Below are 14,632 nucleotides of genomic sequence, written 5' to 3'. Positions count from 1 at the left end.
ATACATTTAGTAAGTGACCCACCTTATAAAAATTAATATTTTTTTTTCCAAAAACTTTATTTTATAACAACTTGAAACTATATAGAAAAAGTATCCTCAAAATATATGTTTTCTGAAATAATGAATATCTTATGTTAAATAGATTACCCAGTATTGCTAAGCCATAAAGTTGAATGATAAAAAATGTGTACAGATTCTGCAGTCAGATGCTTCAATTATTTTGTTCGATAGAGAAGAAAATAACAATTTTGACATTTATATTTATGATATGATTATAGGCTGTTGAGCATATACTTATATTTGTAAGATACTTGATTTATTTACAAATATACACCATGATATACGAAATGAATATGTAATGAAATACCAAAAACAGCCTACTGGATTAATTTGAAAAAAAATATATATTTATTAAAGTTACTCATGTTATTTAAACTAATATTAATGCATACAATTGTATAAAATATATATACCATATTATATTATTATTTTCATTACTTTAGTAAAGTTAACAAAATAATTGACATATTAGTTAATTTATGTGTTAAAATTCGTAATTTCGATTATATTTAAGCTACTTATAAAGATATATAAAAAATAATTGTGGTTGTATACTTTTTATATTTTTTTATTTCAGTATTCACTACGCATGAAGAATATTGTACTAAATATTTATACCTTAACTATAAAATTTGGAGATTTTATACGTTTTGTAATAATTTGAACTTTAAATGCGTATAAAAAAAAAAAAAAATCGTAGTTAAACATTTTTATAGAGATATAAGAACAACTCATGACGGATCTTCTATTAAATTTTCAAGCATTTTTATTCAAAATATAATTTTAGTAATACGCTGTATAATTATAAAATAAGGAAAATAAATCATGATGCTTATGTTTGGTGTTTTACTCTGTATATACACACACAATTATCATACTTTTAAGGTATTATTAACATATAATTGCTTATGCAAATACTCATGATGCCCATCTTGATAACATTCAAATTAATATTTTCAAAATAATTTTGCGCAGATCCAACAGAATTATGACAAATCCCGGACGAATAGTTTTGTGTAATTCCACGTAAACAGTTCGAGCAAACGGTACCTAGGCCTCCATAAGCTCAGGAATCGTATTAGTATATTGTGAATCATATTATTCTATATGGCTGCCGGTGCGAAATATACTTATAAAGTTATAACGTAATTAACTGAGCGGCACCGGCTTGTTGTCAATGTCAAAACGTCAACAATAATAATATCAATTATAGCATTTGCATGTACTCATATACACACACTATATTTGATGTTGTGCTGTATTAACGCTTATTTTATAAACATTAACAAATTATAAATATACGTTTAGTAGGATTTCTAAAATAAATGGTTAGTGAAGAGTATATAATATTAAATTGCTTATTTTTTTTTTAAATTTTTTTTTTATTTTTCAATATAATTTCCAGTGTGTATTTACTCATCGACTAATATCGTAGTTTCACTAGAGTGGTATAAAATTTATCCAATAAATTTAAAAATAATAATAATATACTTAATTTATTCAATATTTTGCTTATTTGTATATAATAATGAATATAATAGGTTATAATAATGTTTCATTTATATTGATCAATGGGTATTATATGATTTAATCACTTTTAGATGAAGTCTTCATGCTCATTTTAATGGTACCAAGACATGTTTGATAGTTCTAACTACCTCCATTCTACTTGGAGTTTTTAAAAACAAAATCTTACAAAACTTTTAATAACAAGAGGTAACTTGAAAAAAAAACAATTACAACAATTAAATTAATAAATAATCCTACAACAAGTGTACAATAAAATGTTTTGTTGGTTATTATTTGTATAGGTTCTTAACTTTTTACTCATCAGTGACAATGCCAAAATTATGCATTCATATTTTAAGATTGCCTACGGATGGATAATAACATCCGTGAACAATGCTCAGCTTCTTTGACTTGTTAAATTTAGAGCCTTAAAATTAAAAAGATCCCCTTTAGAGAAAAAATCATTGCACAATATTATTAAGCTATAGTAAAGAATTAATTAATATGTAAAGCACTAAAGTACCTATAATATCACCAAGTCGTTCCCGCCACTGTGTTCCGGACAATCCAAACGGCAGCAGTTGGCAGAGTGCAGTGGCCGTGTCGTCAAGTGAACCAACAACAACTCGATAAGCATTTATTAAATAGTTTTTATCTAAATATTTTTAAATGTTACACGATAAATTGATATTGGAGAACACCCACAATCATTCGTCTAATTTACCGGTTACGCGCGTCTGTTATTACGATCTCGATTACAGTCCATGACATTTTATTTATCATTATAATAACACGGTCGAGCAGGGGAAAACAAAAACGAAAAAAAAAAAACCATCTCTCGCGTAAAATGTTTGCCCTAATAATATTATAATATAGTACCGACCCAGGGTAGTAGACACGTGCTCATATAATTATTCGTGAAAACGACAGCTCAGCGATGGCATAACATGTATAGTACTCTTCGTCCGTGCGCCCCAGCATCAATTGTGTGTAGATAATAGTTTTTTTTTTTTTTTTACAACTCTGTTCAAAGTTTTTTAAAGTTTTTTTTTTTTTATTTCCACACGTTTAGTTTATTTAAAAATGTGTTAACATTTGATGAGTTCGTAGTATCGACGAGTATAATAATAAATACACTATTTTTGGTGATCGATATCAGAAACAATCACCTATAGCGATGTGATGAACTCTGATTTAAAAAAATCGAACTAAACCCGAACAGACATTTTATAATTATTATTGATTGTTAAAAATCAATTTCACGATACGTTCTAAATCATTAAAAAAATAATAACCGTATTATTTATAACTTGTTAAAATATAACAAAGAATTGGGCATATCAACTACCTAATGTATAAGAACCTGATGGCTGAACAATATCAACCTCGCTATGATTCATGCGCTACACCATAAACAGACATATTTTCAAATAAACAAGGATTTTGAAACAACTCTCGTACTTTATTTTTGAATTTCTTGTACTCAATTCAGAAACCATTACTCTGCTTACAAAACGTTAACATTTATCGGAATTATACTTAAGTTATCATTATTTTACCATACCTATTTTGCTTATTCTATATAGCTATTAGCTGAATTATCCGGTTTTGGCCGTGTGTAGTTTGTATTTTCTCAAAATTTTACTTAATTTTATCAAGTTCTAAATAGTAGTAGTATAAAGCTGAATTATAAATAAAATCAAAATATAATGATCACTAGTAGGAGTATTTGGTACTACTCAGTGAAAAAAAAATTGGAAAAATGTTAAATAGTGTAGTCACAAAATGGGAACAATCAAAATACAACCCTTCTCCCCTCTCCACGGGGGAAAAAAATGAAAAATAGGGTGACTAAGTGACACTTGGGAAGGTATATTTATATTTAACTATGAATTTAAATTACAATATTTTAGATTCAAAAAACAATTTTAACCTTGCTATTGATAAATATTTTTAAATAATAATATTAAAAAATATTATTTACATTAAATTATTAATTGTTATATTGCATACTCTGACTAGATATAACTACATAAGTTATGTTACATAACATATAATATATCAATAATAAGATATTATTACACAACGCTTTGATTTGTTAGATTTTTAATTTAAGTATTAATTTGATGGCGAACAATATGATGTAACAGTGTTCTCTGCATTAAAATAGAAAATTTGTATTATTGAATTAAAAATTGAGAATATTTTATGTTTCTAAATATTGTTATATGTAAAAAAATACGTGTTTTTCAACCAGCTGCATCTAGATAGTCATTATCTCCTGGATAATATAGCTTTTAAATTTAAATATATACTGATAAGTATAAGATATTCAATGCTTAAATTGTTTAGTATTATTTTATTAAACTAATGCTAAAGAAGTTTATAGTAATAACAAAGCCGTTGGATTTAGGAATTCTATATAAATAGACAAATAGTAAGATTTTAACATAATATTATTATTAAGTCTTAACTAAATAACTAAAACTTTATTTTAAGAGAAATAAGCTATTCAGTTGACGAATGATACTTATTATATATATATATATATATATATATTTATGTAAATTATGTCGAAAAATATAAAGACATGAATACATGATTCAATTTTTGAGATCTTTAATTAAATAAATTTGGCTTTATATTTTGATCAGTTTTCAAAAATAAATTGTATTTGAGTTTTAAACTTAGTCGTTTTATTTTCAAATCAAAACGTTAAGAATTTGATTCAGTATCTATATCAAAGTTTATAATTATCTGCATGATTTTTCAATCAAAATTACCCCCTAATTTAGGCTCTAAAATCGTACAACTCGTAACATAACGTTTTTTTAGTTATATGTAGCAATAATAATACTTTCATCAAAACCCGGGATTTAATCTGATCACGTCAGATTGTAAACATAATTTTATATTCGTGAAGCGACCTTTATTATTAAGTATAAAAGTGTATACGATGTATTCGTTTGTACATTTAATAAAATTAGTTTATAAAAATAAGTTATTGTAGTATGAATAAATAATTAGTGATATTGCAATCAAAATACACATATATCATGTAAGTTATTTTCATAGATTTTTTACCGTATATTGTAATAGTATATAGCTGAATATATTTGAGTAATGAAATTTATTTACATAATTAATTCGTCACATATATGTTTGTTTAGTTTTGAACGAATTAAATTACAGGTATATATAGTAAATTAAATTCGGGTTGCTAGTTAATGCAACATTAATAAAATAAACTCATCGTCATAATATTAAAACTTTTCAATTATTTACTAGGTATCATATTCAGTACTGTTATATGATATAAAATAGAAATGAGAAATTGAGTGAAATCGTTCCAAAATTGTATTTTTTTAATGGAGCATTCAGACTTTAGAATACGGTATTGGTTATACATATTTATTTAATTCTTAAAATGTTGTGTCATTTATTGACCACATTTTAACTTAATATTTAATAATCCAAATCTAAAAAGTAAAAGTTACATACACGATATAATATAATTACCAAACATTAAAAACAAAGGAGTTCGTTGGTGTAGAATAACATCACCTCAACTAGGATTACGTTTTTAATCAGTCAATTTAAAAATGTTGTAATATTATGCTATGGATTAAATCATTTATTTTAAATAATGAAATACACATCACACTCACATTTAACGCATTAAGAGTACAGAGTGTACTATATTTTTATCATCTCAAACATATTACCATATATTATATTATACTTATTTATCTATTTTATAGTTCAATAATCAAAGATCTGATAAAAAACAATTACACATTGAAATATTCGAATATTTACATTTAACTATGCATTATATTCAATCAAAGTATTTGATTATTTAAATACCATTTAATTAACACAATAATAATAAACAATAATTATTTTTCTATGTATTACGATTTTATCACTTAATTGTCCAAACTTAAAAATATTATTATTTAATGATTTTTTTTTTTTTTCAATCTAATACTTCAATTATGAGTTTTAACACAAAACTAAACATCGTATTAACGCATAATTAATTTGATGTTTTCTATTTTAATTATAACTAATGAAATAAGTTTATTATTTCAAATAAAATAATATAAGATTTTATTGTATATAATTTAGGTTAGCACAATAAAGTAATTTTGAATTATCTTCTTGGATATATGTATATTGTTATGCCAATCCATATAACATTTTATAGTATGTTGTACAGTACATTATTAAAAGCTGTATAATTTTATTGAATTCACTTGAACAATAGTGTATTACATATTAAATTCATTATACATATATTCTTTCCTTCAAATGCATTATTTTATTATATTTTATATTAATCAATTTTTAATAATCTTAAACCAATGGAAATGTTGACACTTGCTAATTCCCAGCTAAAATATCTATAGGTACAATAATTTTAAATTGCATCCTTTCTTTGGCTTCCTAAAACCTTTACCTCTTAGGATGTAGGAGACACTTTATTCACATTTTTGATTTTATTGGAAGTTCAAAACTAATATTTTTATTAATCTTTTATAGTGCTAACTGCTAATACATAATTTTATTTAATTAAAAAACTTTTTTTCACACATCTGTATTGAAAACAAAATTCTTTAAAATAAAATAAATTATTTATAATTTAAAAAAAGAAAACTTTGTAAATGAAAATATAATATTGAGTAAGGACAAGCAGTTCAATATTAAATATTATTTTTAGGTTTGAAAAAAAATTCTCATATTTGCTATGGTTGGTAAAATTAAAATTAAAACGTAGTTTTGAAGATATAAACGTATTTTAAATAAAATCAATTTTTTTTATACTAAAATCTTGTAATTATCACTTGTATAGAAAGTAGAAAAAAAATTGTTCTTATATGAAATTAAGGATGACAAATAATTTATGAGATAGTTAAACGCATAATCTATAAAATAAGAAAAATTTTCTAATTATATTTAAAAAATATGGTTAGATTCTGTCTGAATTGAGAACTGTAATTTTTTTTTTTATGATTTTGTTTTGTTTTTTCTATAAACGCTTTTTTTAAATTTCAAGTTTCATATAACACTTTATAAATCGGAAATTGAATCTAAATGAACTTTAAAAAGGTTGTTTTATTTTCAGTAATCTTTTTAAATTTATAAAAGATCTTGCAAAATATTTTTAAAAAATAACAGCAACTATGCTCTGTATAAAATATTTTTTATAAGCAATGATATAAAATTAGTTTTAAATTTAATATCCTTGCCACTTATACGACTATTTTTCAGTTTTTCATGAGCTAGGTCTATTAATTAAGGTCAATAAAATAATAAACAGCAAAATAAGGTTCCTTCAGAATTATATTGACGGCTCTACTGATGTCTCATCGCTTGTATTCTTTAAAAACTTTCGTGTTCTTTCACACCCAAACCCGCTCAATTGTTCCATTTTATATTCCTAAACTTTCTATAAAAAACACTCAGTACAATATATTTGACCGATTAATGAATCTAGCTATTAAAAACTTCATTTTTATTGTAATGTTGTTATCTAGTTCCGTCTTATTTCTACTAAAACCATACTATTTGTAAATACCTACCTCTGCGCTTTAGGCAGACCATATTTCATTAAAATAAATAATAATAATATCATTAAAAATAAATAACAATATTAGAACCTATACCTTGCATAAGTTGTTAAAACGATAGAAGTTCATAATTATAAATCATTTTCCTACTTCTGATTATTTTATAAAAATTTTATTGTTGTCTATAGAACTAAAATATGCTTTTAAATATATTAAATATTGTATTAATCAAAAATGTAAGTACACAACATCTTTTATACAATTTATTTTTCTGCAACTTTTATATTATGGTCTTTAATGGTGGGTAGTTGAGAATTATATAATACAATTTGTGTTTTCAATTTAAAATTTAAAATTATATACTACGATTTATTGTAGATTTGACAAATATTTTATAAATATTGTTCTTGAACTTGGTACCCATAAAATGTAACTTTTATCAAACGGATATTTTATAATAATACACTAAAGAAAAATGTATTTGGGATTTGAGTGGTTGGTTATCTCGATTGATTCTTTTTGTGACAACATTTAAATGTAATTTAATAAGAATGATTGGTATAACTATAGTTGATGTATTTTTTCTCACTTTTTGAACCATAAATTTGAAAATAAATCTCTTAAATATTTATTTGTGTTTTCATGATAATACTGTATTTAATTATTACATTACTATACTGCCATCCTTTAAAAATGTTTAAATATGCTTATGATATTATTATGAAACACAGACGAAAAATGACGTCTTGATGTGCAAGACAAGGATATGCGAGCGTCGTGAGAAAATTGTAAATAATTCTTCAGGTTGAAACAATTTGATTAAATAAAGTGCATGTAACAAATCTCGGAAAAGTTAAACCTGGGTTTGGATATTTAATATTATCTTCAGTTATTGTATAATAACATCTTACATATTGTGTACATGGAAAACGTGTATACTATTCATTCACCGACTACTTCAAAAACTCGTTGCAAAACGACTACCATTTTTTCGACATAGTTATTATTGATGCGTGAAAGAAATGCCAATGTTTTTTCTATATTTTCATATTTGGTATGGAACATCGAATAGGAAATAACAATAAGAACAGACGCTACGGCGCCGCTATAAAATTTTCTAACGACTAGCCGCTTCGATGGGCGGATGCATCAAGCGAGACCGGATGGAAGGGATAGAAGGGCATTTTTTACCATTATTTTATTTTATTTGATATTATATATATATATATATATATATATTCATATATAATATACATTCGAATGAAAATTGTTATTATTTAAGGGTGTGCCTGGTCGATGCCGATTTGGCCGGGAATCAAATGAAACGGACTGGGTGAACTGCGTGCGGTGGAGGCGAATGAATGAGGCGATAAATAATATCTACGCAATATCAGCCCCCGGTGGAGTATGAATAATTGTAAGTTGCACATCATGTGCATGAGCGATTAGGTCGAAAAGAAAGACGAAGGGTGGTGAGCCACAAATGTACTGTACACACCACGGATGTGTCAAAATATGAGCAATACGCATCACCACTGCAGACAAAACAAAATATTCTATATGTTCATAAAACTCTCTGTCCGATCCTAAGACACTGAGAAATAAATTATAAAACGATAATAATCAAAAATGTATTACAGGTTAAAAACATTTTATCATTGCCTAATACCTCATAGATAAATAATCTATCGTAATATTGGTTTTTATTTATTTAAGTATTTATAGGATTTTGTTATTATATAAACCATCTGTTGTTTCATCAAATATTATTTTATGTAATACAAAAAATCAATTTTACACGTGAAATATTTACACGGTCTTTGCTCTTGTATCAAAAAAAAAAAAAAAAATATTGATAATTTAATGTTTTTTTTTTTTTTTTTTTTATCACAATAACTGTTTTATTTTATGGATTTATATATATATAATGTTATGTTTAAGTGACGCGTGTCTTTAAATTATAAATGTCTCATTGACCGTATTGAAAGATTAAATAAGTTTAATATTGAACGCTTAAGAGTTTGTTTTAAAAAAAAAAAAACATTGGTTAATTTTAATAACTATATAAAATATAGATTAGATAAAGTAATAAAACTAATATAATTATTTTTTGAAATTAAGTTCATTAAACTTTCAACTATTTGAATTAGAATAAACTTAAAAATGTAATTTTATGAACTGATAATAAACTCAAAATAATAACATATTTTATTTTATTATTGTGAAAAGCTTACAAATAAAACTTTTTATTTCGTTGTATTTATATAATTGCTAATATATATTCCCAATTGTAGAGATTCTGTTATTGTTTTAATGTTTAGATTATACTTTTTGAGTTAAAATTTTTTTTTACAAACATTGTTTAAATTTTGCCATGGTTGCATAATATATAATATAGTCTATAACATGATCATGAAATCATTTTCGTCAAACATAATATTATTATCTCGGATTTTCAGACGTAAAATTAAGTAAAACGGAACAACTTTATATTCATATCGAACGGTTGATAAGATTATGACGTTACTACTTTCTCATCTTATCAAATTTGCATGAATAAAATAGACCATTTGGCCAAGGATGTAATAGATTTATTTAAACATATCAAATTTTAATACTGTGTATTTCCTGTTTTTTTGCTGGTTCATATAAGCTGTACTGTTTGTATATATATATAATATTATAGTTGATCCGTTGAATCTATTTTAACGTTACAAATAATCAATTGATGGACACAATAGGGTTAATTATAATGCATTAATATTATGTTAAGTTGATTCTGTAACGATATTAGAACAACAGCACTTAACTTGTTATGAATAATTTTCATTAAATTTATTTCCACTAATAATTTGACAAAAATATTATATCTTATAATGACGTAGAAGAATGTCTAAAGTCATAAAAAGATATATCATTGTACATTATGATTATTATAGTTTAATGAATAATAATTATCGTTTCATTATGAATTAATTAAATGATTAATGATAGGGTGCCATATTCTTTTGTTATAATACATCCATTTAGCTTAAGTATAATATAGAGAAACTAAGTAGTATTCCAATTCTTACTACAGCTTATAATTTTTCAATTTTAGAGCAAATTTGATAATATTTAAAATTTATCTATTATTAACTATAAATAAACTAATATAAGAATCGGATACGATGAATTTGCAATGCTATGGGTATTTTAAGGTTGAGACAACAAATTGAATACGACATCTACTTATATATACCATATATATATTAAAATGATAATATATAAACGGCAAATTTATAATGTCTATATTTTTTATAATATCTTTATAAAGTAAAAAACTCGAAAACAAAAATATTATTTTATTTATTGAATTCCAAACATTTTACTGATTTTGAAAAAGAATATCAAGTCTTTCATTAAATATAGATATGCATGATTAAGTATAATTGACGTATTTGGTTATAGTTATTAATAATGAAAAGCAGTTCATGGAACTCTTGGGAATATTGTATGACAAATTTAGCAGTTTACATATGGATTATATCGATATAGAATTATCATTGATAACTTAATACTGCCCAGCTATAAACAATATAAACTTAAAAAAAGGCAAAAAAATGTTTGTAAAAATTATACTTACGCAAAAACCATAAAACCCAAGAGTATATCTAAATAAACAGAAAACGTAATTGAGTAGAATGGAAATTACTACATTTTAGCAAAATCGCATTTTTGTTTGAGACACGAAATAAAACAAGCAATATCCATTTTATTCATTAGAAAAGTTTTTATACTATAAAAATAAATATTGCAATACCTACTTTATTTCAAAATGAAAAAAGAAAAATGGCGATGAGTTTGATCGATTCTTAAAAGTTAGATGAATATAATCATATATCCCAATATATGTATGTATGACAAAAATAAATAAACCTTGGACTATACTTTAAAAATAAATTTTCACTTTGGCATAACTGGAAAACTTTAAAATATTATACAATATATTTTAAAATGTTTAAATCTAGACAGATCAAATTAGGTATATTATAAGGAAAACAAGATATTTTTTTGGTATTTAATTATAAAATATTTAGCAATTTTTTTAAACGACAACAAAGAAGTTATCAATGGTAAAATATTATTGATAATATGTAAAAGACATTGTCATTAATTTTAATATTTTAACATACAAATGTTATGTCAAATGTACACAATAAGGCCAAGAATTGGAAATTAACATATTGGTAATATTAAGCTTTGTTAAGAGAAACGCGATTAGTTATTTTACCATCAGTAGCATGAAAAAATCATTTAAAATAGTCTAAATGACAAATTGGACATGAAAAAACATTCACAGTTAAATTATTAATGAAAACACACGGACAATTTGGTCAAAAATCGATTACCGCATATTTAATGGATACTGTGAAACATCGTAATTTGAACACAGTCAACCCATTACTTAGGTATCTATAATATATATATATATCACTTAAATTACCTATGCATCGACCATGAAGACAACTGTTGTAATTGTTTGAACAACGGTAATTTCATTAAATAGCCTTAATAAGTAATAAAATGTTTCAGAAAAGTTTATAACAATACCGTTTTTGAAAACAATAAGTAGACAATAATCATTGACAGTTTTATTGAGTCTACATTATAAAGTTGTGTGAAGTATTATCGATACACGGTTTAATTAAATACATATATTTGGAAAAATAATTATTTTGTGAAATTACGGTCTTAGTCATTAGAGTTAGTGTAATGACTCAGAAATTCAGGAAGCTATGTGCAAAATTATGTCAAACATCAACGAACAAATCAAAAATGACACAAATACGTAAATATGTAAATTTGTAGTGTTTATTTACATTGTACCTTGTAGTATATCAGATAATCAGATGATGAATTATTAAATATTGGTAATAACAATTAACAGACATGAAAACGAAAACAAATTTATTGAATCGAAAATAATTGTAAACAAGGAATAAACGAATAAATACGTGGGTACACAATTAATAATTATATTATTTCTATGTCACCATATTACTGTAATATTTCCTGAAATGGCACTAAAGCAGATTTATCTTAAATTTTAATTCAAGTTTAAAGTTACGAACAGATCTAATTTTTTTTTTTTATTTATTTAATTTGCTACAACTATTTTGGAATATTTCTAATTTATTCACACATTTTGAAGGTACTTATAATTACAATTAAGTTGTTTCAATTGGAGCTAATATTAATATTTTTTTAAATTATTATCAACTACTTCCCAGTTAATTTATTGATTATTACAAAGCTTATGATTAATATTAAAAAAATATAAACAATGACTGTGTTTTGAATCCTGATCAATAATCGAACAATTAAAATCGTATTAAAAAAAATCAATAATACAACGTAACCAACTATTAGATATATTATATTGTTTATAGTAAAATGCTTTTCTTATAATCAGTAGTTACGGCGTCACTATACACCGTATAATGTACAAGATAAAAAGTTTGCACAACGTGCCAAACTGTATGCTATTATATATGTATACGAAAAACAGGAATATAAAAAATTCGTATGTGTTACCTTATCATGAAAAATCATGAATGAGACTTGCAGAATATAATACAAATACTGATTTTATATCGAATCGTGCTGTATTCTAGAAATCGAGAACATATCATTGTCGATTGAATAAAAAATAAAATACTTTTTTATATGTATGGGATTCTCAGTTGAATAAGAAGTATAGTGATACTAACCAATGTTCTTATCGAGTTAGAGATATTTCAATAATACAATTGAACGTGCAAAGCTCAGTAATTTCACGTAATAGATTTGTGCGCCGTTAATATAATTATAATAATTCAACTGTAAATTGTGTTGTTTGATGTTTGATGTGTAATAATGTTACGTTCATTGATAAAATAATTAAATAAAATATTTATTATTGTTTATTATGGTTTATAATCAAACAAAAATAACATTTTATGAAACAAATTATTCAAAAATATTTTAAAAAATTTACATTAATGCCAAGGTATTTTTGAAAAGAATGGTTTATCTTATTATATCATTACAATATTATTGGTAAAAGAATCATAAATAATAATATTTTATTGGCTATTATACGTACTATTAAAGTACATAACATAAATTTCAAAGAAATTTTATATTTTTTTATTGTTATTTGTCACAACATTTTTAGATAATACTTAATTCGATAAAATATTTCCAAATATACCATTTGAATACGATCATTTATATTCTACATAAACTAATAAGTATGGTTTCAATCAATATTTTAACTATTAATGTTACAAGTTAAATATAAATAAATATACTCGTAGATTTAAAAAAAGTACTTTTTATAAAAATACAGTCATATAACTTATGAGTTCGTTTTTATTTTTATTTATTTTTTTTTTAATTTCCTTTGTATATCCATGTAAAATAACACAAAAACAAATAACCTCTCCTTAAGAGTTAAGATTATTAACCAAAATAAAATTATCGATTTATTTCATGTTGTTATTTCAAGACATTATTATAATATATTTTATAAACATTAATTAAAACAAAAAAGTCATGGATAGTATAATGTGTATATTTTTAAAAGCAAAATATAATTACTATCAATTATCATATTATATTTTATAGACATTTTTTATTTGTAAAATATAGTGTTTACTGTATTAACATATAGTTATTTATCTTTTTAAATTGTACTCATTTAATTTAAACACATTAGTACGTTTTAAATTTGTAAAATATTTATATTATGTTATACAGTGCACCATAAATTTAAATTGAAAAATAAATGTACCAAACCGAATTAGTATATATTAATTTAGATAATAGCAATTTATTTATAATAAAAAAAATTACAAATCCAATATGTGCATACAGGAATTACAGTTAATGACGGACGGTTCACGCGTGATCGTTAAACATTTGTTGGGCGGCTAACCGTATTATGGCTTAACGATATACAAACAAAGCGATAAGATAAATGTGTTACAAATTTACAATGATTTTCGATGGCCGCTATTCTCTAGTCAAACAATAAATTGCAAACGGTCTTTATTTTTTAATTTTATTATTATTATTATTTAACACTAGTTTCAAGCGCAAGGGCCGTTAGCTTTACATAATATTTACACGATTTTTCACTTTTTTATTTTTGAAATGTTTTATACGTTAAATAATAATATTGGTTTTCGTAATTTATTGAACACTAGAGTATACGCGTGCTCAACAATGTTTTCAGACAAAGTTTAGTTTGTTTTTGAGTCATCATTTCAAATCATATGCTAAGTACCGTTAACAATACAACGCATTAACCACGGTCTGCATAAATTATGATCAATAACACACTACTTCCTAAGGCATTACGAAATCAATCAAGGAGATTCTGGCAGATAACAGCATTAACTTTAACAATATTGAATTACATTTAAATATATAATTTAACAGTGGTGTGATAAATATATATTTTA

At 24.1% G+C, this 14,632-nt stretch overlaps 1 protein-coding gene across 3 annotated transcripts in view; it reads left to right on the top strand.

The window, feature by feature from the left end:
• Positions 1-14,632, top strand: part of LOC112594873 (zwei Ig domain protein zig-8-like) — a 234,466-nt gene that overhangs the window by 15,506 nt on the left and 204,328 nt on the right. The window contains exon 2 of one of the 3 annotated variants that reach the window (XM_025339885.1): positions 8,425-8,559. The exons of the other annotated variants lie outside the window; for them this stretch is intronic. The gene's annotated coding sequence lies outside the window, so the exon portion shown is untranslated. The remainder of the gene's footprint in view (positions 1-8,424; positions 8,560-14,632) is intronic. 3 annotated transcript variants of the gene reach the window in all.

Source organism: Melanaphis sacchari, unplaced genomic scaffold (assembly GCF_002803265.2).
Source record: "Melanaphis sacchari strain LSU unplaced genomic scaffold, SCAv2.0 Contig244_pilon_pilon, whole genome shotgun sequence".
Taxonomy (NCBI): domain Eukaryota; kingdom Metazoa; phylum Arthropoda; class Insecta; order Hemiptera; family Aphididae; genus Melanaphis; species Melanaphis sacchari.
The sequence above is the reverse complement of the archived record's forward strand: the minus strand, read 5'-3'. Positions and strand labels throughout refer to the sequence as shown.